Raw genomic sequence first — 21,287 nt, forward strand, 5'->3', positions numbered from 1 at the left:
ATATGGTAGTTCTGTTTTTAGTTTTCTTGTGGTATTTAGAAAATGGTATGCGTGAACTTATCTTCAGGGCAGGGATAGAGACTCAGAAGTAGAGAACAGACATGTAGACATGAGGGGTGGGATGAAGGGGGACCAGGATGAATAGGGAGATTGGGATTGACATATATACAGTACCATGTGTAAAACAGATAGTGAGTGAGACGTCGCTGTATAGAAAAGGGAGCTCAGTTAGGTATTCTGTGGTGACCTAGAAAGGCGAGATGGAGCGGCAGTGGGAGAGAGGTCCAAAACGGAGATTATATATACACATAAAGCTGATTCAGATTTCCCAGGTGGCTCTAGTGGTAAAGAACCAACCTGCCAATGCAGGAGACATTAGAGATGCTGGTTCAATCCCTGGGTCAGAAAGATGCCCTGGAGGAGAACATGACAACCCACTCCAGTGTTCTTGTCTGGAGAATCCCAAGAACAGAGGAGCCTGGCAGGCTATAGTCCGTGATTTAGTTGCTCAGTTGTGTCTGACTCTTGTGACCCCATGGGGTGTAGCCCGCTAGTCTCCTCTGTCCCTGGGATTCTCCAAACAAGAATACTGGAGTGGGTTGCCAGTTCCTTCTCTAATAGGGTTGCAAAGAGTCAGACACAACTGAAGCGACTTAGCATGTACACAAAGCTGATTCACTTAATTGTACTGAAGAAATCAAGGCAACAATGTTTTGCTTTGTTTGTATTTTATTTCAACATACCCAAACAAAAAAAGAATAATTCCAGAAGATAGTGAAGGACAGGGTATCCAGGTGTGCTATAGTCCAAAGGGCCACAAGGAGTCAGAAGGAAAACAACAAAAAAAAAAGGAGTTAGAAGGACTTAGTGATCGAACAACAACCAATAAAAAAAGAAAGAAAAAATCATAGCTATTAAATGATAAAAGGATACCTCTGAATGTTTTCTGTGGATGAACAAGCAAATATCTGAAATAACATAGTTAATTTTGGTTATTGCTTAGGGTAACTTAATAGCTGATTTCCTATGGCAAGTTCTACACAATCTAACATTACCAACATGCTTCCATATATTTAGATATGCCATTTTCCTAACTCTAAAAAGAATAACTATCAGATCATTAATATATGCTTAGCTGTCAAAATTAGTATCCCTGTGATTCTCATTTACTTTATCATCAAATAAGTAAACATAAATGAAATTAGGACTTAGAAATTAGATCAAAATTAATTCTTTTCCCCAACTTATAAAATTCATAAGCATTTCAGTATTGTTTTCTACAACACCCAGACAATGAATCATGCAGATATCTTTGAAATCTGCCTTGATCCCTAGTAACAATTTCGGCAATTTTCAAGCTTTTAAAATTTCATTTTCTTTTCTATTTCTATTTCTGAAAATATATTCTGTCTTTCTTTCCTCTCATTTGTACTTGTGATTCCCCAATGCTAGTCATAATTTTGCTTCTCCTTTAGGTCATTTTTCTCAATATGAATTGTGCGTTGCTCTTTGTTGACTGGGTTCTAAGTTGTTCAGACACTAAGTCATGTCTGACTCTTTGTGATCCCATGAATTTCAGCACATCAGGTTTCCCTCTCCTTCACTAACTCCTGGGGTTTGCTCAGACTCATGTCCATTGATTCAGTGATGCCATCCAACCATCTCATCCTCTGTCATCTCCTTCTCCTCTTGCCTTCAATCCTTCCCAGCATCAGGGTCTTTTCTAATGAATCGTATCTTCCCATCAGGTTGTGAGAGTATTGAAGCTTCAGCTTCAGCATCAGTCCTTCCGGTGAATATTCAGGACTGATTTTCTTCAGAATTGACTGGTTTGATCTCCTTGCAGTCCAAGGGACTCTCAAGAGTCTTCTCCAACACCACAGTTCAAAAGCATCAATTCTTTGGCATTCAGTCATCTTTATGGTCCAATTCTCACATCCATACATGATTACTGGAGAAACAATAGATTTGACTATATAGACATTTGTCAGCAAAGGGATAAATCTGATTATTAATAATACTCTGTATAGGTGTGTCATAGCTTTTCTTCCAAGGAGAAGGATCTTTTAATTTCATGGTTGCAGTCACCACCGTGATTTTGGAGCCCAAGAAAATAAAATCTGCCACTGCTTACATTTTTCCCCATCTACTTGCCATGAAGTGATGGAACTGGATGCCATGACCTTAGTTTTTTGAATGTTGAGTTTTAAGCCAGCAAGTTACAAAGATGCCCTCTGAACAATTTTTCTCCATTTTCCTTTTTCTATAATGTATTAGCCTTATATAACTTCACTGGAATACTCAATTCAAAATCCAACTAAAGCAACTTCTTTGATCATAATAATCAGAGGAAATATAAATAATACACACAACAACCTACTTGATTACTCGAATTGAAATGTTATAGTTCCCCCAAATTGGTTTCATTCAAAACTAAATGCATGATCTTCCAGACACACATCTCCTTTATTTCCAGTGCTGTCTATATCACTTCACCAGATAGGAAACCAAGAACAGTGGTTGATATATCTGTCTTGCTTACCTGCCACAAGCAAGCACTCAATCACCAAGTCTTGCTAATTCCAACTCCATAAGTATCTCTTGAATCTGTCCACTTGTTTCCTTTTCCATAGACATGTCCTTGTCTAAGTCACATTCACCATTATAACTGCATTCTAACTAGTTTTCTTTCTCATGGTCATCAGAGTTCCTAAAAAATTCACTGTCCAAAAAACATATTCACTCATGCCTTGGCAAGCAGCACTAGAGAGTTTCAATCAACAGGGCATAATTTGAAATCAAGCTCTGCTACCCACATGTCTCATAATATTTAGCTAGTGACTTACTGGGCTTCCTGGGTAACTAAGTTGGTAAAGAATCCGCCTGCAATGCAAGAGATCCCAATTCAATTCCTGGGTCAGGAAGCTCCCCTGGAGAAGGTAGGATACCCACTTCAGTATTCTTAGGCTTTCCTGGTGGCTCAGATGGTAAAGAATCCACCTGCAATGTGGGAGAACTGGGTTCGATCCCTGGATTGGGAAGATCGCCTGGAGGAAGGCATGGCAACACACTGGAATATGCTTGACTGGAGAACTCCCATGGACAGAGGAGCAGGAGCTGGAGACTGGCGGGCTACAGTTCATCGGCCCACAAAGAGTTGGACACAACGGAACCACTAAACACGTGCACAGTGACTTTACCTCTTTTCATCTCTAACAGTGAGATAATAATAATTACTCTTTCACAGGGTTGTTTTGAAAAATGCTTCCCAATTCATACTAAGTGCTCAGTAAATATCGGCTAACATTTTTATTGCATCTATGTGTTTTAATTGAATGCCTACTATGCAGAAGGATTGGACAAGTACCTGGAACTGAGCAAGCAGTGCACAATGGCTCTTTCGTGCTCAAGAATGATTTGGGGCCCCTGGGAATTTCAGAACACTTACAGCCAGACTGTAGATACTGATTCTCCTAGAAGGCCACCCTCATTATAATTGTTAGACTAGACAATGCATGCCCATAGGCTTTTCTTTAAAAATTACTCTCTGTTGTACCAATGGTCTGTATCAGCAGGGTGATGCTTAGCTATTTATAACCAGTTTTCTGAATTCTTGTGCTGCTAATGGTTATCCTGACAGCTCTCACTAGCCACACAGAATGGGTTGCTCACACAGGAGGTACCAAGCTGTCCTTTGAGTGAGAGAAGTAGATTGAGTGATGGTTAGTGTTTGCTTGTTCAAGATTGATCTCATCTGGTCAGCCTCCCAGAAAAAGGACTTGGCCTCTAACGAAGTCCTGGGCAAAACTGGCAGTGGCCCTGGATTTAACATGATTAATCTTGGCCACATCAAAGGATTCCAGGCCCTGTAACACTAGAGAGAGGCTCAGCTTCTCCCCATTATGAACACTGACAAAGCAAATGCTGTCACTAGCTTGTCAGTTCACATAATTTCACCCACAAGGACTGGTCTCTTCCTTCATGATGTCAAAGGAAGTGTGGGTGTTAAACCCACCCACTGATACTGGACTGCAAGTTAGAGTCAGAGCCAAGCTTCCAACATGTCATATTGCTTTTGTGTCACAAACCTGATCATATCAAAGAGCTCTCTGCTGTGCTATCCTTAGTTGCTCAGATGTGTCTGACTCTGTGTGACCCCATGGACAGCAGTCCAGGCTCATCTGTCCACAGGGATTCTCCAGGCAAGAATACTGGAATGGGTTTCTATGCCCTCCTCCAGGGAGTCTTCCCAACCCAGGGATCAAACCCAGGTCTCCTGCATTGCAGGTTGATTCTTTACTGTCTGAGCTACCAGGGAAACCCAAGAATACTGGAGTGGGTAGCCTAATCTTTCACCAGTAGATTCTCCTGACCCAGGAATTGAACCAGGGTCTCCTGCATTGTAGGTGGATCCTTTATCAGCTGAGCTACCAGGGAAGCCCCCAAAATGGCTCTACACTCTCTCTCCTAATCGTGCGGCATTAACAGGCCTACAACTCAAGAGCTGGGCACTGCTTCAGAATCTGAAACAACTGCGCTAGATCTCTGAGCGTTGCTCTAGAGGGAGCCATGGAGCCCACACACCCAGAGCTGTTGCTCTCAGCACCCCTGTAAATGTTCCTCTAGCAGACATCAGCTGAGTCTTGTTTCCCACTGCCCTTGTTTGCACAACAGGCAGAGAAGGTATTTTAGGTTCTGTTTTTCAGTGGCAAATTTACTCTGTACAGTTTATGGAACAATTGTCACCCTCACACATTCCCTTTTTACATACAAGTAACTCCAGTACTCTTGAATACTTTAGTTGTCAATGTTTCTATGAAAAAAAAAAAACATCTGCAAAAGAAATGCAAAGTAAAGAAAAATCAAGAAAATCTTATTATTTTTTTGACATCCTTAATTCTAGTCTTGCTAAAAATGAGCAAGTTACTAGAAAGGTTATGTATACTCTTATGTACATTCTTATATTTTTAGGATCACTGATTTAGGGTTAGTCTTTATGTGGTTGTACTTCCTCAATTACACCCTTGCTTTGCTTCTGCAAAGACAGAGACTATACCTTTGTGTTCTCAACTACAGTGGCACATTAGAATCAGTTGGGGAGCTTTAAAAAGCACGGATGGCTAAGCCCTTCTTTCAGAGATTTTGATTTAATTGGTCTAGGGTAGGACTAGGGCAAAGGTACTTTTTGTGCTGTTCCTTAGACGATTCTTAGGTGCAATAAGGAGTTGAGAATTGCTGACACAGAGTTTAGGACTTTGGGGATGTAATATGTGAACACTTAATAAGAATTTCCTATTATAGAGAATATTGAAAGTTTCTGTAGCTTTGTATATTATGAGTATGATGTAGCCAGAAGAGGATGTGCAGAAACTTCACTGTTATAACAAGAAAAATAATTTCATGCCCTCGGGACAAAACAGAATAGTGACTTACAATGGAACCACAGTTTAAATAATTGGCTGGAGGCAGAGAGGGATAAAATGGGACACGGGGATTCACTATCTTATACACTATATAAGATAGATAACAAATAAGAACCTACTGTAGAGCCCAGGGAACTCTACCCAATACTCTGTAATCGACCACATGGGGAAAGAATCTTAAAAGAAAACAGTAAATATATGTATATGTACAACTGACTAGCTTTGTTGTTTACCTGAAACTAACATAACATTATAAATCAATTATATGCCAATAAAAATGTTAAACAACTGGCTGGAGACTCTATCATTAAATATGGTCACCTTAGTTTCTGTGAATTATTGTTCATGGCAAACTAATTCTTAAGATCAAGAGATATCATTAGTACCCAGAGCAGAGAAAATAAATATGTATCTAAATCTAAAAGCCAGAGGAAATTGACACAAGGCTAGGCCATACTACCCAACAAAAAGCAGAAGTAGACAGATAAAGCTTTCTAGCCTGTTTTAGATAAACTCATTGACAGGGAAATGTTTCAGATCTGAATTTTTTGAGGAGAGTGAATTTATTTTAATGTGACAGTTCTACTTTTAAATTGAAGTAAAAAAAATGCACCTCTTTATGCTATGATCATTTGGCTATGGAGAGGCAGTGCTAAAACTTGATGAATTTTAGCTTTCAGATCTGAGCATCTAACTTTGGCACAAAAAGCAGAATGTGAGCATGCAGTCCTGGCATTAGAGCAACAAAGCCGCAATTCTTGTGCCAACAGCAAGTGCACATTTCAAGCCCTATCCTGGGAGCTGGCACAAGATTTCAGAAATTCATTGCCCTCCATCTGTGTATTGTCGTTCAGCTCCCTAGTCAAGCAAGAGATAGAGCTTCAATGACACAAATGATGTCCTATGTTCTCTTATAATTTATTACTCTGAATTTTCAGAACAAAGGTCATATTCAGTACAGACCTATAGGAGTTTGCTTTCTTTTACTTTCCCTTTTTCTCATTATACTTGGCTTTTTCTTTTATCTTGGGACTCGGCATTCACTAGAGTTGGAAATAAATCTTTTTTTTTTTTTTTTCTCCTTCCTCTCAGCTTGCCCTTGACTGCTATGGAAACCAAAAAGAGCTATAGAAATCCTGGAAAATTGATTTTTTTTTCCCCCTTGGATGAGGCTGGAGTAGCCACTGAAGGTCTTTTAAACCCTAATGTAGGCTTAAATGGTTGACAAAAGGGAAATGTAGCCTCTATTGTATTGAATCTAAATGATTTTGGCCATTATACACAAGGAAGAAGCTGAAATTTGTCTCTCAATGTCAGTATAATTATCCTAGTATAATTGTAACCAGCAAAAAGAGAGAAAGAAAAATTAGAAAGACATGAGATGTTATCTTAGTAGAAAGGAAAGGGACTATTCACTTGACTTCTATGCTAAATTTGTGCTCACTTTTCAGAAAATTCCAGCTTTCAAAGTCAGGCACAAACTTCTTCATTTGCTTCACTTACTGTGAAATGTGATATTAATAAGTCATCTTTTGTGATGGTTCATATCACAAATATGTTCCTATTCCTTGTTGAACAGGAGTTCAATGTGGAAGAATTATTGAGAGACATGGGTAATCAAAGAAAATATTTATTTCTCTTTTGAAAGTATCTTCCCTGGCCTTCCACTTTGCCTCTCTGTGCCAGAAATGAGTTACCAAAAGCTTCTGGTACTGTCTGCTTATCTGGTGGTTAATAAATCTTGCTGTCATCTGACTTGGAAATCACTTGATGTGAGAAGCAAGAAATAAACACAAAGAGCAATTCATGAAAAAAAGAATTATTCTTTTAAGATTGAAATTGTAGGTATTATCAATGCATTTTATTTCTAAGATACAGAGGATTCAGAGTCCCTTAGTAAGTAATTAATGCTGACTTTTTTAAAAAAGTGGATAAAAGTGTTACACCTAGAGAAATTAGTGAGTAATTATCACCATCGTTACTTCAAAAACATGATTCTAATGGGTTTGTGTCTATTAACACATTTATTCTTTTGTGTATTCTGTGTCATAGTTACTGTTACCATTTTAGAGCTTAGGAAACTGAAGTTCAGAGAACTGACTCCACTTGTAGGTAGAGCAGCTGGGATTTATGTCTAGCATTTTGGGATTATCACCCATAGTCTTACTTCTTTGAAGCAGTAGTATGAAGTAGCGATAGTGAAATGATAGAAATCACTCATTCTCTGATTCATAAAATACCTACATTACTAGACAATATGCTAAACATTGAATACAAAGTTTTGTAAAGTCACACATGAAGTTTATGCGCAGTAAACCATTGTTACGCTAAATATAGATGAATGACATAATCAATTGCATATTCTGAGAAGATCACACTTTCAATTTTGTGGGGGAAATATCAGGAGGTCTGAGAGAGTAGAGAGATCTAAGAACTGAAAGACCATGTGATCAGTTTAGGGAGCAGATCATGCTGGTGTAGATGAAGGTGGAGAAAGTGGTAATCAGAGGGGGTTTGTACTTTGGAGAGTGGAGGAAAGGAAATATTCTGAGAAGTGCAGAAGTGGTGGAAGGAGGACAAACCTTGGTGAGGATAACAAAATCAAGAATAATGAAGGGGGAATCTTCCTTGGTGGTCAGTGGTTTAGAAACTGCCTTCCAAAGCAGGGGTCTTAAATTTGATCCCTGGCCTGAGAACTAAAACCCTACATGATATGGACAACTAAGCCAGGTTGCCACAACTAGGGAAGCCTGAGTACTGCAATGAAGATCCAGCACAGTCAAAGTAATAATAATAATGACTGAGACCTTGCTTGAACAATTGTGAATAACTCATGATATAAACGATGGTGGTAGATTATGGATCAGCAATTCTCTTATGCACCAGATCAATATGTCTGAGACATTTTTCTAAGTAGAAATGTCAATTAGACATTTGTTAAGTGAACAAGGACACTGGAAAAAAGGTAAGTCCCAGATACATATTTGCTGATCTCCAGGATATGGAAGAATGGCAGGCGGGCTCTGAATTTGGTAAAATGGAAAATGACAACAGTGTGTTTTAATAAGTGGTAGTGAAGAAGCCTGATCAGAGTGGCACAATTTATGACACAGATCAAATGCATGGAGAATATGACAACTCTTTCTACAAATGTGCTTGTAATGGGGAACAAAGAAATAAGATGACTAGGAAATGTGCTTGTATAAGATGGATGCTCACAAGCCAATAAAAAGAAGATTCAGTAGATTGCGAGAAAGTCTTAGGAAACAGAAGACTCCTGAAAAAGAGGAGCCTTGGAGAATAAGAGTGGTGATGGGATTAGGAGGACTAAGTTCATACATGGCATTTGACTGGAGAAAGGATTTCTCCTCCAGGGTAAGAAAAGAACAACAGGGGAAGAGGTGCTTGTGTGTACTCTGAAGACTTGGTGACAAAAATATGAGAGTGGCTTCTATTTCTTCAATCACTAGTATTTAATATCCAACATTCAGAGAGTCCTGCCATATGCCAGGTGTGTTCTAAAGCACTTTGCCCGGTGCTTAAATGAGGCATTAAATGAGGAAAGTGATATTGACAATAGTGAGGAAACAGGCATGGAGAAGGTAATTTTTGTGAGATCGCAGGATTGGATGCCAGCTGAAAGTGTCTAACTTTAGTCGATGCTCTTACTCATTAGGCTAAATAACCTCTTGAAATAAAGCTCTTAAACTCCTGAAACAAAGTGGAGAGAGCAAAAAATTAGATTTTGTAAGATATATGAGGAGATTTAAGAATAAATGAATTGTATTTAAAGTGAAATGATCATGTGTATAAAAAATCTGACCTTCTTGAAAAGAGCAGAAATTTCAAGTGAAAGCAGTTAACAATTAACTTTAGAGATGTGGGTTTGATCCCTGGGTCCAGAATATCCCTTGGAGAAGGGAATGGCAATCAATTTTTTCTCACTTGTAAACTCCATGGGGTTGCAAAGAGTTGGACACTACTGAGCGACTGAGCGAACACACAACAATTAACTTAATTGTGGGGTGATTACACATATATACAAATATACATGTATATACATTTATTCTTTTCATAAAGAAATATCATTTGAAAGCATAATAAAAAATGAAGTATATTCCCATCAATTTTATGATACATACTGAGAAATTATATAGGCTTTTCTTATACTTCTTTATTTTTCTCAAATTTTAGTATAATCTGACAGTGTTTAGACAAGAAACCAATTTTGACTTTGTTCATTTTTTGTCCTTGTTGCACCCTGGGGTAATTTCTCTGAAATTACATCTGGACTCTATCACCTAGCTATTTCTATATCTAAGAGACTTTAGGCAAGATAATTTACATTTTAAGCTACTTTCCTCAAAGTGGGAGAATAAGAGAACTTCATCACTGGGCCATTGTGAGAATTAAACAGCAGATACTAAAGACAGGTATAAATGCCTGTATTCTTGATCATGTTGTTATAATTAGACTACTTTTCTTTCTGCATTCATTTTTGTCATTCTTCAATCTACTTTTGTAAAATCAGTCAAAGTGGTATTTTAGAAATTCACATGGACTGTATCTCTCCTGTACTCAAGATAATTTAATGGCTACCCATTGTTGTCAAGATATTATCTAAAAAACACATTACATGTCAGGCCCCATGTATAGGCCAGGCTCACTTCACAGGCCCTAACTCTGTGCTCTCACTTAATATAGCATCTTTCTTTAGCTCCTTAGATGTGCCATGCTCCTTTGCACCCTAAGGCCTTCTCATGTGGTTTCCCACACTTTGAATGGTCTATAAATATCTTGACCCATCTGTCACTCGTATCACTATATAAAAAATTTTATGACGATCTTTGTACACTTTATATGTGGCTTGATTTTATTTTTTAAAATTAAACAACATTCACACAAACAAGCATTCTTCTGCATCCACAGTAGATTATATTTCATCTGGTCTATGAATTTTAAGATCTTATAACTTAATTTTCAGCATTTTACACATCTGTAGTCAAAGAATTAATTGTGTACTTGATTGTCCAATCTCAGTCTCCCTTGGCAAAAAAAAAATTGTAGACTCCATCACACTAAAAATTGTCTTATGTGGTTGTCCTTTGCATGTAGTAGGTGTTTGATAAATTTCTCATAAATGAATGAATGAATACATATGAATATTTGGGGCTAGTCCACTTAATACATGATTGAATGTTTCACTGGTACTATTACTAAAGATCTGTCTTATCTATTTAAAAGCATTTCAGTTAAGTCAGTTCAGTTCAGTTGCTCAGTTGTATATGAATCTCTGCGACCCCATGAACTGCAGCACACCTGGCCTCCCTGTCCATGACCAACACCCAGCGTCCAACCAAACCCATGCCCACTGAGTTGGTGATGCCATCCAACTATCTCATCCTCCATTGACCATTTCTCCTCCTGACCTCAATCTTTCCTAGCATCAGGGTTTTTTTTCCGAATGAGTCAGATCTTCGCATCAGGTGGCCAAAGTATTGGAGTTTCAGCCTCAATATAAGTCCTACGAAAGAACACCCAGGACTCATCTCCCTTAGGATGGACTGGTTGGATCTCCTTGCAGTCCAAGGGACGCTCAAGAGTGTTCTCCAACACCACAGTTCGAAAGCATCACTTCTTTGGAACTCAGCTTTCTTTATAGTCCAACTCTCACATGAATACATGACCACTGGAAAAACTATAGCCTTGACTAGACAGACCTTTGTTGACAAAGTAATGTCTCTGCTTTTTAATATGCTGTCTAGGCTGGTCATAACTTTCCTTCCAAGGAGTAAGCGTCTTTTAATTTTCATTGCTGCAACCACCATCTGCAGTGATTTTGGAGCCCAGAAAAATAAAGTCAGCCACTGTTTCCCCATCTATTTCCCATGAAGTGATGGGACCAGATGCCATGATCTTAGTTTTCTGAATGTTGAGCTTTAAGCCAACTTTTGCACTCTCCTCTTTCACTTTCATCAAGAGGCTCTTTAGTTCTTCACTTTCTGCCATAAGGGTGGTGTCATCTGCATATCTGAGGTTTTTCATATTTCTCCCAGCAATCTCGATTCCAGTCTGTGCTTCCTCCAACCCAGAGTTTCTCATGATGTACTCTGCATATAAGTTAAATGAGCAGGGTGACAATATACAGCCTTGATGTCCTCCTTTTCCTATTTGGAAACAGTCTGTTGTTCTATGTCCAGTTCTAACTGTTGCTTCCTGACCTGTATACAGGTTTCTCAAGAGGCAGCTCAGGTGGTCTGGTATTCCCATCTCTTTCAGAAGTTTCCAGTTTATTGTAATCCACACAAAGACTTTGGCCTAGTCAATAAAAGAGAATAGATGTTTTTCTGGAACTCTCTTGCTTTTTTGATGATCAAGTGGATGTTGGCAATTTAATCCCTCATTCCTCTGCCTTTCCTAAAACCAGCTTGAACATCTGGAAGTTCATGGTTCACATATTGCTGAAGCCTGGCTTGGAGAATTTTGAGCATTACTTTACTAGTGTGTGAGATGAGTGCAATTGTGCAGTAGTTTGAGCATTCTTTGGCATTGCCTTTCTTTGGGACGGGAATGAAAACTGAGCTTTTCCACTCCTGTGGCCACTGTTGAATTTTCTAAATTTGCTGATATATTGACTGCACCACTCTCATAGCATCATCTTTCAGGATTTGAAATAGCTCAACTGGAATTTCCATCACTTCCACTAGGTTTGTTCGTAGTGATGCTTCCTAAGGCCCACTTGACTTCACATTCCAGGATGTCTGGCTCTAGGTGAGTGTGATCACACCATTGTGATTATCTGGGTCGTGAAGATCTTTTTTGTACAGTTCTTCTGTGTATTCTTGCCATCTCTTCTTAATATCTTCTGCTTCTGTTAGGTCCATACCATTTCTGTACTTTATTGAGCCCATCTTTGCATGAAATGTTCCCTTGGTATCTCTAATTTTTTTGAAGAGATCTCTAGTCTTTCCCATTCTATTGTTTTCCTATATTCCTTTGCATTGATCACTGAGGAAGGCTTTCTTATCTCGCCTTGCTATTCTTCAGAACTCTGCATTCAAATGGGTATATCTTTCCTTTTCTCCTTTGCTTTTAGCTTCTCTTCTTTTCACAGCTATTTCTAAGACCTCCTAAGATAGCCATTTTGCTTTTTTGAATTTCTTTTTCTTAGGGATGGTCTTGATCCCTGTATCCTGTACAATGTCACAATCCTCCATCCATAGTTCATCAGGCACTCGGTCTATCAGATCTAGTCCCTTAAATTTATTTCTCACTTCCACTGTATGGTCATAAGGGATTTGATTTAGGTCATACCTGAATGGTCTAGTGGTTTTCCCTACTTTCTTCAATTAAGTCTGAATTCGGCAATAAGGAGTTCATGATCTGAGCCACAGTCAGCTGCCGGTCTTGTTTATTCTGACTGTATAGTGTTTCTCCATCTTTGACTACAAAGAATATAATCAATCTGATTTCAGTGTTGACCTTCTGGTGATGTCCATGAGTAGAGTCTTCTTTTTTGTTGTTGGAAGAGGGTGTTTGCTATGACTAGTGCATTCTCTTGGCAGAAATCTATTAGCCAAAGAATTTAAGTAGCACTAACTACAGTCACGACTGAGCAACTGAATGAACTGAACTGAATTACAGTCAGCCCTAAAGAAATCAACCTTGAACATTTATTGGAATAACTGATGCTGAGACTGAAGCTCCAATACTTTGGCCATCTGATGCAAAGTGTCAACTCTTTTGAAAAGACCCTGATGCTGGGAGAGATTGAAGGTGGGAGGAGAAGGGGATGACAGAGTATGAGATGGTTGAATGGCATCACCGACTCGATGGACATGAGTTTGAGCAAGCTTTGGGAGATAGTGAAGGACAGGGATGCCTGGCATGCTGCAGTTCATGGAGTTGCAAAGGGTTAGACAGGACTTAGCAACTGAACAACAGCAACAACAAACCCTAAATATACAGACCCCAAAAGTATTTTGAGCTCTAAGTAAAGTTTTATGAAAATATTTTTAAACAAGACAAGCTATACATGAATATAGCTTGATAGATATGAATATATGATAGATATGAATATATCTAATTTCTGAACTCTAGTTGTTTAACCATATATGTCAAACAACATAACAAATACAGAACAGATGCCTATGGATGATATTAACCTAGTCTCTGCTCAGCATAATCAGAGATCACTCACTGTGTGCCATGTGGTATGCTAAATGCCCTCATGCTCAAGGATGCTGGGGCCTAGAAAGGCACATTTCCTCTGTCATTCTACTGCCAAATAACAAGGAATTGGTTAAAATCGAGATCTGTCTGGTTTACACCCTACGCCCCATACATTGCACCCCCTGGCAGAACCACTGCCTCAACTCAGGCTCAATATGCTGCACTGAATATGCCAGCAAATTTGGAAAACTCAGCAGTGGCCACTGGACTGTCAAAGGTCAATTTTCATTCCAATCCCAAAGAAAACAATGCCAAAGAATGTACAAACTAGTGCACAATTGCACTCGTTTCACACACTAGCAAAAGAATGTTCAAAATTCTCCAAGCCAGGCTTCAACAGTTCATAAACCAAGAACTTCCAGATGTTCAAGCTGGATTTAGAAAAGGCAGCGGAACCAGAGATCAAACTGCCAACAACCACTGGATCATAGAAAAATCAAGAGAATTCCAGAAAAACACCTACTTCTGTTTCATTGACTATGCTAAAAACTTTGATTATGTGGATCACAACAAATTGTGGAGAATTCTTCAATAGATACCAGACCACCTGATCTGCCTCCTGAGAAACGTCTATGCAGGTCAAGAAGCAACAGTTAGAACTGAACATGGAACAATGGACTGGTTCCAAATTGGGAAATTAGTACGTCAAGGCTGTATATTGCCACTTGCTTCCCTGGTGGCTCAGAGCGTAAAGTGTTGCCTGCAAGGTGGGGACTTCAGTTTGGTCCCTGGATCGGGAAGATCTCCTGGGGAAGGAAATGGCAACCCACTCCAGTACTCTTGCCTGGAGAATCCCGTGCACGGAGGAGTCTGGTAGGCTACACCCACGGGGTTGCAAAGAGTTGGACACTACTGAGTGATTTCACTTTCACTTCACTTTTATTTAACTTATATACAGAGCACATCAAGAGAAAAGCTGGGCTGGATGAAGCACAAGCTGGAATCAAGATTGCAGGAAGAAATATCAATAACCTCGAATATGCAGATGACACCACCTTTATTGAAGAAAGCAATAAGGAACTAAAAAGTCTCTTGATGAAAATGAAAGATGAGAGTGAGAAAACTGACTTAAAACTCAACCTTCAAAAAACTAAGATCATGGCATCTGATTCCAGCACTTGATGACTATATGGAGAAACAATGGAAATAGTGACAGACTTTACTTTCTTGGGATCCAAAGTCACGGCAGATGGTAATTGCAGCCATGAAATTAAAAGACACTTGCTTTTTGGAAGAAAAGCTATGACCAACCTAGACAACATATTAAAAATCAGAGACATTACTTTGCTGACAAAGGTCCATCTAGTCAAAGCTATGTTTTATCCAGTAGTCACATGTGTGCGAGTGTTGGACCATAACGAAAGGTGAATGCAGCAGAGCGGATGTTTTTGAACTGTTGGGTTGGAGAAGATTCTTGAGAGTCCCTTGGGCTGTAAGGAGGCCCAACCAGTCCATCCTAAAGGAAATCAGTCCTGAATATTCATTGAAAAGACTGATCTGAAACTGAGGCTCCAATACTTTGGCCACCTGACGTGAAGTATGGACTCATTGGAAAAGACCCTGATGCTGGGAAAGATTGAAGACAGGAGAAGGGGATGACAGGGGATGAGATGGTTGGATGGCATCACCAGCTCAATGGACACCACTTTGAGCAAGCGCTGGGAGTTGGTGATAGACAGGGAAGCCCGGCCTGCTGCAGTCCATGAGATTGCAAAAAGTTGGACACAACTGAGAGACTAAAGTGAACAGAACATAAACCAGGCTTTTCAGAACCAAAATCAAGATGATATTGAACTGAGCAAATCAATCTCCAGAGAAAGAGGGAACCAGACAAAATATTGCCTTCTATCTTTTGAATATTCATTCACTAATAATATTAATAAGTCACAATAATAATAACAATACCACGCATGCATGCCCTATGGATCTTAGCCTGCCAGGCCCTTCTGTGCATGGGATTCTCAGGCAATACTAGAGTTAAAAAAAAAAAAAAGAATACTGGAGTGGGTTGTCATGCTGTCTCCCAGGGTATCTTCCAGACCTAAGATGGAAGCTGCGTCTCCTGCAACTCCTGCACTGCAGACAGATTCTTTACTACTGACCCACTGCGGAAGCCAGTAGCAATGTCAGTTAACATCAAAATGCATCCAAAGCAAAAGTGATGACAATGTATTGTCATCTGCGATAAGAATCAAATTCATTTTACAGATAGATGCTTTTACTTCATTAAATGACCTAAAATGGAGTGAATTCAGTAAGCAATGCTAACTCTGCAATACACTTCTTAAACTCAGAATAATTCAGAATTGCTTTTTTGGTATTAGCATGAAACACTAAACACTAGCAATGTGACTAGTGTGACTGGGGAACTGAATTATTTATTTTGCTCAATTAAATTAGTTCAAATTTAAGTGACTACATGAGGCCTGTGGCTACCATATTGGACAACGAAGGTCAAATGTCTCATTAATTGCAGGTAGGTAGCATTCACATTGGAGAAGGAAATGGCAACCCACTCCAGTGTTCTTGCCTGGAGAATCCCCGGGACGGGGGAGCCTGGTGGGCTGCCGTCTATGGGGTCGCACAGAGTCGGACATGACTGAAGTGACTTAGCAGCAGCAGCAGCATTCACATCCTTACCCTCTTTGTTAACTTTGTTTGTTTTGGGGTATAGTTAGTCTGACTTACATTCAGTTTAATTAAAAATGGGGATAATAAAAATGAACTACCTGTCTGCGATTTCCTAAAATAGTACACATATTGTGTCTTTTAGATGTTAGTTCACAACATTGTTGGTGTCATTGTGCTTAAAATGTCAACCATGTGGTAAAGGACACAAAATCTAGCTCTTTCTAAAGTCGTCAATTCCTTCTTTAGAGTAAATGGATTTTTCTCTACAAGAAAGAAGCAACTATCTGTCATATTTCAACACGTTTCAATGTTTGTCTGCTAACAGAATTTTGATAGTATACAAAAAAAAAAACCCTGCAGAATTAAATGTTAAATATTTATCTCCATCATTCATGATAACTCATGTACATGACCTGCAAATTGTTTCCTTTTGCTCAACTATTTGTCCAAACTAAGACATGAGTATAAATCTGATTTCAAGTAAAAATTGGGAAGATATATTTCTTAGGTATTTTAATTTCAAGAGATGACTCTTGGTTAATTATTTTCTTAGTATAGACAAATCTCCTTTATATGAGTTAATTATAGGTTGCCAAAGTTGACCTTTTACTTAGATGCTTCAAGTTTTGTTATTGATATCATATTTAATAAGAATACTAAATCAATGCCATTATCAAAACATTTGATAAACATAGGAAGATAATATTGAATACTCTTGGAAATGTATCTGATACTAAAGACTAGCCGAGGCATCTAGCAGTGAGTACAAAAAAGGTCAAGCTTGAGTTGACCTGTATCATTTCCATATTTCCTAGTATAGAGGTGGATAAATCTGAAATTAAAATAGAAAAAGAAGGATTCAAACTTTGTAAATCTGTTCTGAAAATTTCTAATGAAAAAATAATTATTCATAAGAATATGATGACTCAGAGGAATCACAAGTTAACTACCTTCCAATATATTACCTTCTCAATTATGAACTTACTTCTTTAAACTTATTTTTAGTTTGGCACCCGCTATTCCTTATGCCTTAAGATACTGATATTGTGATGACTTTGTGTCTGAGATCACAGACTCTTTTTGTCCTCCTGCAGGAATTTGAGGCACTTCTCAGTTATCTGTTAACAGATAAGCATCCTTTCCTTGAGAGCACAGTCTCCAAGGAGGAGGTTGAGGGCGGTCCTGTGAAGTCCAAGCTCAGTTCTAGGTAGATGTTATGCTATTTAACATATATTATCTTCTTTATCTTTTGTCAAAGCAATCTCCCTCAGTTTTACAACATTATATGAATTTTATAAATGGGAAAAATATTTACAATATTCAATTAATTTTGCAAAGCCATAAAAATACTAGGAATTCAAATGTGTAATTCCAAAAACTCTTCAACATTAATTATACCAAAACTCATATGCTATAGTGTTTGACACCAAAGTCCCCATTGCAGTTGAACTGAACTGAAATCCTATAATAATCATGGAGAGTTAGACTTTATCATGGATCTGGGAGTAGTTACCACTCTACTCTCAGTACCTAGGTATCTTATTGAGCTTGAGGCTGACTGAGTAAAAATTCAACAACTAAGGGGTTAAGGTAATACATGAACAAACAAAAGAAAAGCTATCTCAACTTAATTATCTTACAGCATCCAGAAATGACAAACAGAATATTCTAGGAAAGACTATGAATATTCAACTTGGCTGAGTGTCAACAATGTTCATTTAGGCAAATGGGCATGTTGGTACATGTCATATTCCATATTTTCAAACATTACACATAGAAGTGTAGTGAAGTGAAGTCACTCAGTCGTGTCTGACTCTTTGCGACCCCATGGACCGTAGCCCACCAGGCTCCTCGGTCCATGGGATTTTCCAGGCATGAATACAGGAGTGGATTGCCATTTCCTTCTCCAGGGGATCTTCCCAACCCAGGAATTGAATCCGGGTCTCCCACATTGTAGGCAGATGCTTTACTGTCCGAGCTACCAGGGAAGATATAAACTGGTTATTATTAAATACTGTTAACTCTGGGGGCATCCCCATTGATTTAGTTTAAAAAATTCAATGCTAACTTTCTGATTAAAACTAAAGAACTGTAAAATATAAATTGTCCCTCAAATCTAAAAGGGGAGCAATGACAGTGAGTTTTCTTATACTATACAGCTTTTTAAAAAAATAATTATCATGTCTGTTTTTCTCTTTAATACTGCTAGATCCCATAGCCATAGATATCCCTTACTCACTGTCTGATAGAAAACATGTTAGAGGTCCATGTTGAGGTAACTTTAAGTACAATCATCCCTAATAGTATAAATGTCAACTTTAGTTTCTGTTGAGCAGCTGTTATATCATCAGTATCAAAAATATGTATAGGATCACCACAGAATATTATGAAAACATCATAAAAGCTATAATATCATTCTCTTATTTAGGGCAATGCTATACATATAGCACTTAGACACTATAATACACACAGTCCCCAACAATATACTTAAGACAAATATGAGTAAATATATTCAGTTTATATGAAATTCAATATATTAATGACATAATAAATGACATAAATAAAGATATATTTGGAGAATTATTTTAAGGTATCTTTAAAATTATTTATATGTCTGCATGTAGGATCTAAAGAACTGAGTCAGTATATAACCACTGAAGATTAGAGAATAAAAATGTAAACTGTGAATTATTTATAGCATTTGCAAATGACAAATATGAAAAAATCAACACTAAATTATTTCTGACTATTGAAGAATTAGTATCAGAAAGGTAGAGGGAAAAAGAGGGAGGGAAACAGTCAGCCCTAGGTGATGACCCCAATCACTGAAGCAAAATTGGCCTCTTGGATGGATACTGCAAAAACCAAGGTAACAGGATGGTGCAATTGCAAAATGTTCCAATATCTGAATTCCATAAAGTATCTCAAGTGTTATATTGTTTCTTTCTTTGAAAGATGGACTGTGCCTTCTAATGATTGATGGCTAAAGACACAAAGTGAGTATCTTTGCAAAATGAGGGAAGAAATAACACAAAGTAAATAGCTACATCTAAAATGCAGCATCTCTTAAAAATATATTTGTCAATTTAATAGCATTTGGATGGAAAGATTGAATTGTGGTAGAAATTAATCTCTGAACTCATCTTTGCAACAGAGATAAGTTCCAGGGCTTTGAAGTAGGGCAAATCTGGGTTTAAATTCATCTCTAAGAATCAAAAGTTATGAGACATTGAGGGGTTATTAAACATCCTCAACTTCATTTTTCCTCCTTTGTAATAAAAATGCACAATTCACTGGGTTGTTTAATAAATAATACACTTACTTAAAAACATTTCTCTTATGGTTGCTGTGAAGATTAAAAATGTTTATACATATATTATTTGCCCACTATCTGGTACACAGTAAAATCTCAATGCATGTCAATTCTTGTTCTTAATTAAGAGTATTTAGCACTTAATTTTATTTAATATTAGTAGCCTTATTTTTAGCCAGAGCATGATAACAACCTTGGAGAAACTATAATAGATTAATTACACACACACATACATAGTCACTAATTAGCTGAAAGGTTAAGATATTTCATATATATATATCCTCTTTCTTTTGTCTGTATGATATCATTTCTAGTTCTCCTCCCAACTTCTGTGTTTGGCACAAATCCATTAACTTTCTAAGACAACAGTAATAAATTATTTATAACAAAATTCAAAATGGAATAAAAAGCTATAATATTTTAGCTCAAAAAGGCAGAAGGATTATTCAGGTTGTCTTGTAAATAATTGACTCTGCACAGCTATTCTACACTAGCCAAGATAAATTCTCTATGTTTGCTTGCCAAATGGACCTGTTAGGGCTGCATCATATCCTTCCCAAATTCACACGTTGAAATGCTAATCATCACTAGTAACTCGGTGACTACTTGGATATAGGGCTTTTAAAGAGATAATTTTACAATGAGATAATGAGAATGGATCCTAACCCAATCTGACTGGTGTCCTTATAAGAAGAGAAAATTTAGACACACACAGACACACCAGGGATACACATATACAGAGGAAAGAGCATTTGAGGCTAGTGAGAGGATGACTATCTACAAGCCAAGGGAAGTGGCCTCAGGAGAAACCATACCTATGGACACTTTGATCTTGTATTTCCACCCTACAGAAGTGTGAGAAAATAAATTCAAGCTGTTTAAGCCACCCAGTCTATGGTGGTTTCTTATGACACAAACCACTCTAAGAACACCAACAGATCAGAAGAAGAAAAAGGTGGAAACTGGTGGGCCTGAAACTATATATCTTGGGAAGAATGAGGGATGTGTTGACGGAGAGCTGGGATTGGAGAGTCTAAGGATGGAAATGTCACTAAATCAACCAAGTTAAATTGTCCTCCTCCTGCCTGCATGGTGACCACAATTCTCTTCTGTCTGTTATACCTTCCCCACATTATCAATCGTCTTCCAACATACTATACATTTATCTTCAACTTGATTATTTCCCCACTCCGAACAACTGGGAGGGTCTGGATTCTAGTTTGTTTTCTTATCTAATTTCTTTTTCAATGATATGCATTCAGCCCCTAGAAAAGTGCCTGGCATTTAACAGAAGATCAAAATAATGATAATAATGAATAAATGAGTGAGTCCATAGAGAACAAACTACATGGGTGCCTGTAAAAGTAAAAAAAAAAAATGGAATGAGTTGGAGAATTTGGAGGAGACACCTTCCATTCAACCAAAGTAGAATTAATATTGACTGTAACAGAAAGTGAATTGTTCTGAAGTAAAAAAAGAATTCCTCCAAATCTTTCTACTGATTAGTTAACCTTAACTCTTTCTGATGTTCAGGACTTTTAGGGGAGTTTGTCTCAGAATAATTGAAAAGAGGATACAAAACATAGAAAATAAAATCAATATTATATCCACTGAAACTTTTTGCATGTTAATTTTGCAAGCCTCTGAATTTTAATATTGAAAATCCAAGCTATGCTAAAATGAAATAC

Source organism: Muntiacus reevesi, chromosome 14, assembly GCF_963930625.1.
Source record: "Muntiacus reevesi chromosome 14, mMunRee1.1, whole genome shotgun sequence".
Lineage (NCBI taxonomy): Eukaryota > Metazoa > Chordata > Mammalia > Artiodactyla > Cervidae > Muntiacus > Muntiacus reevesi.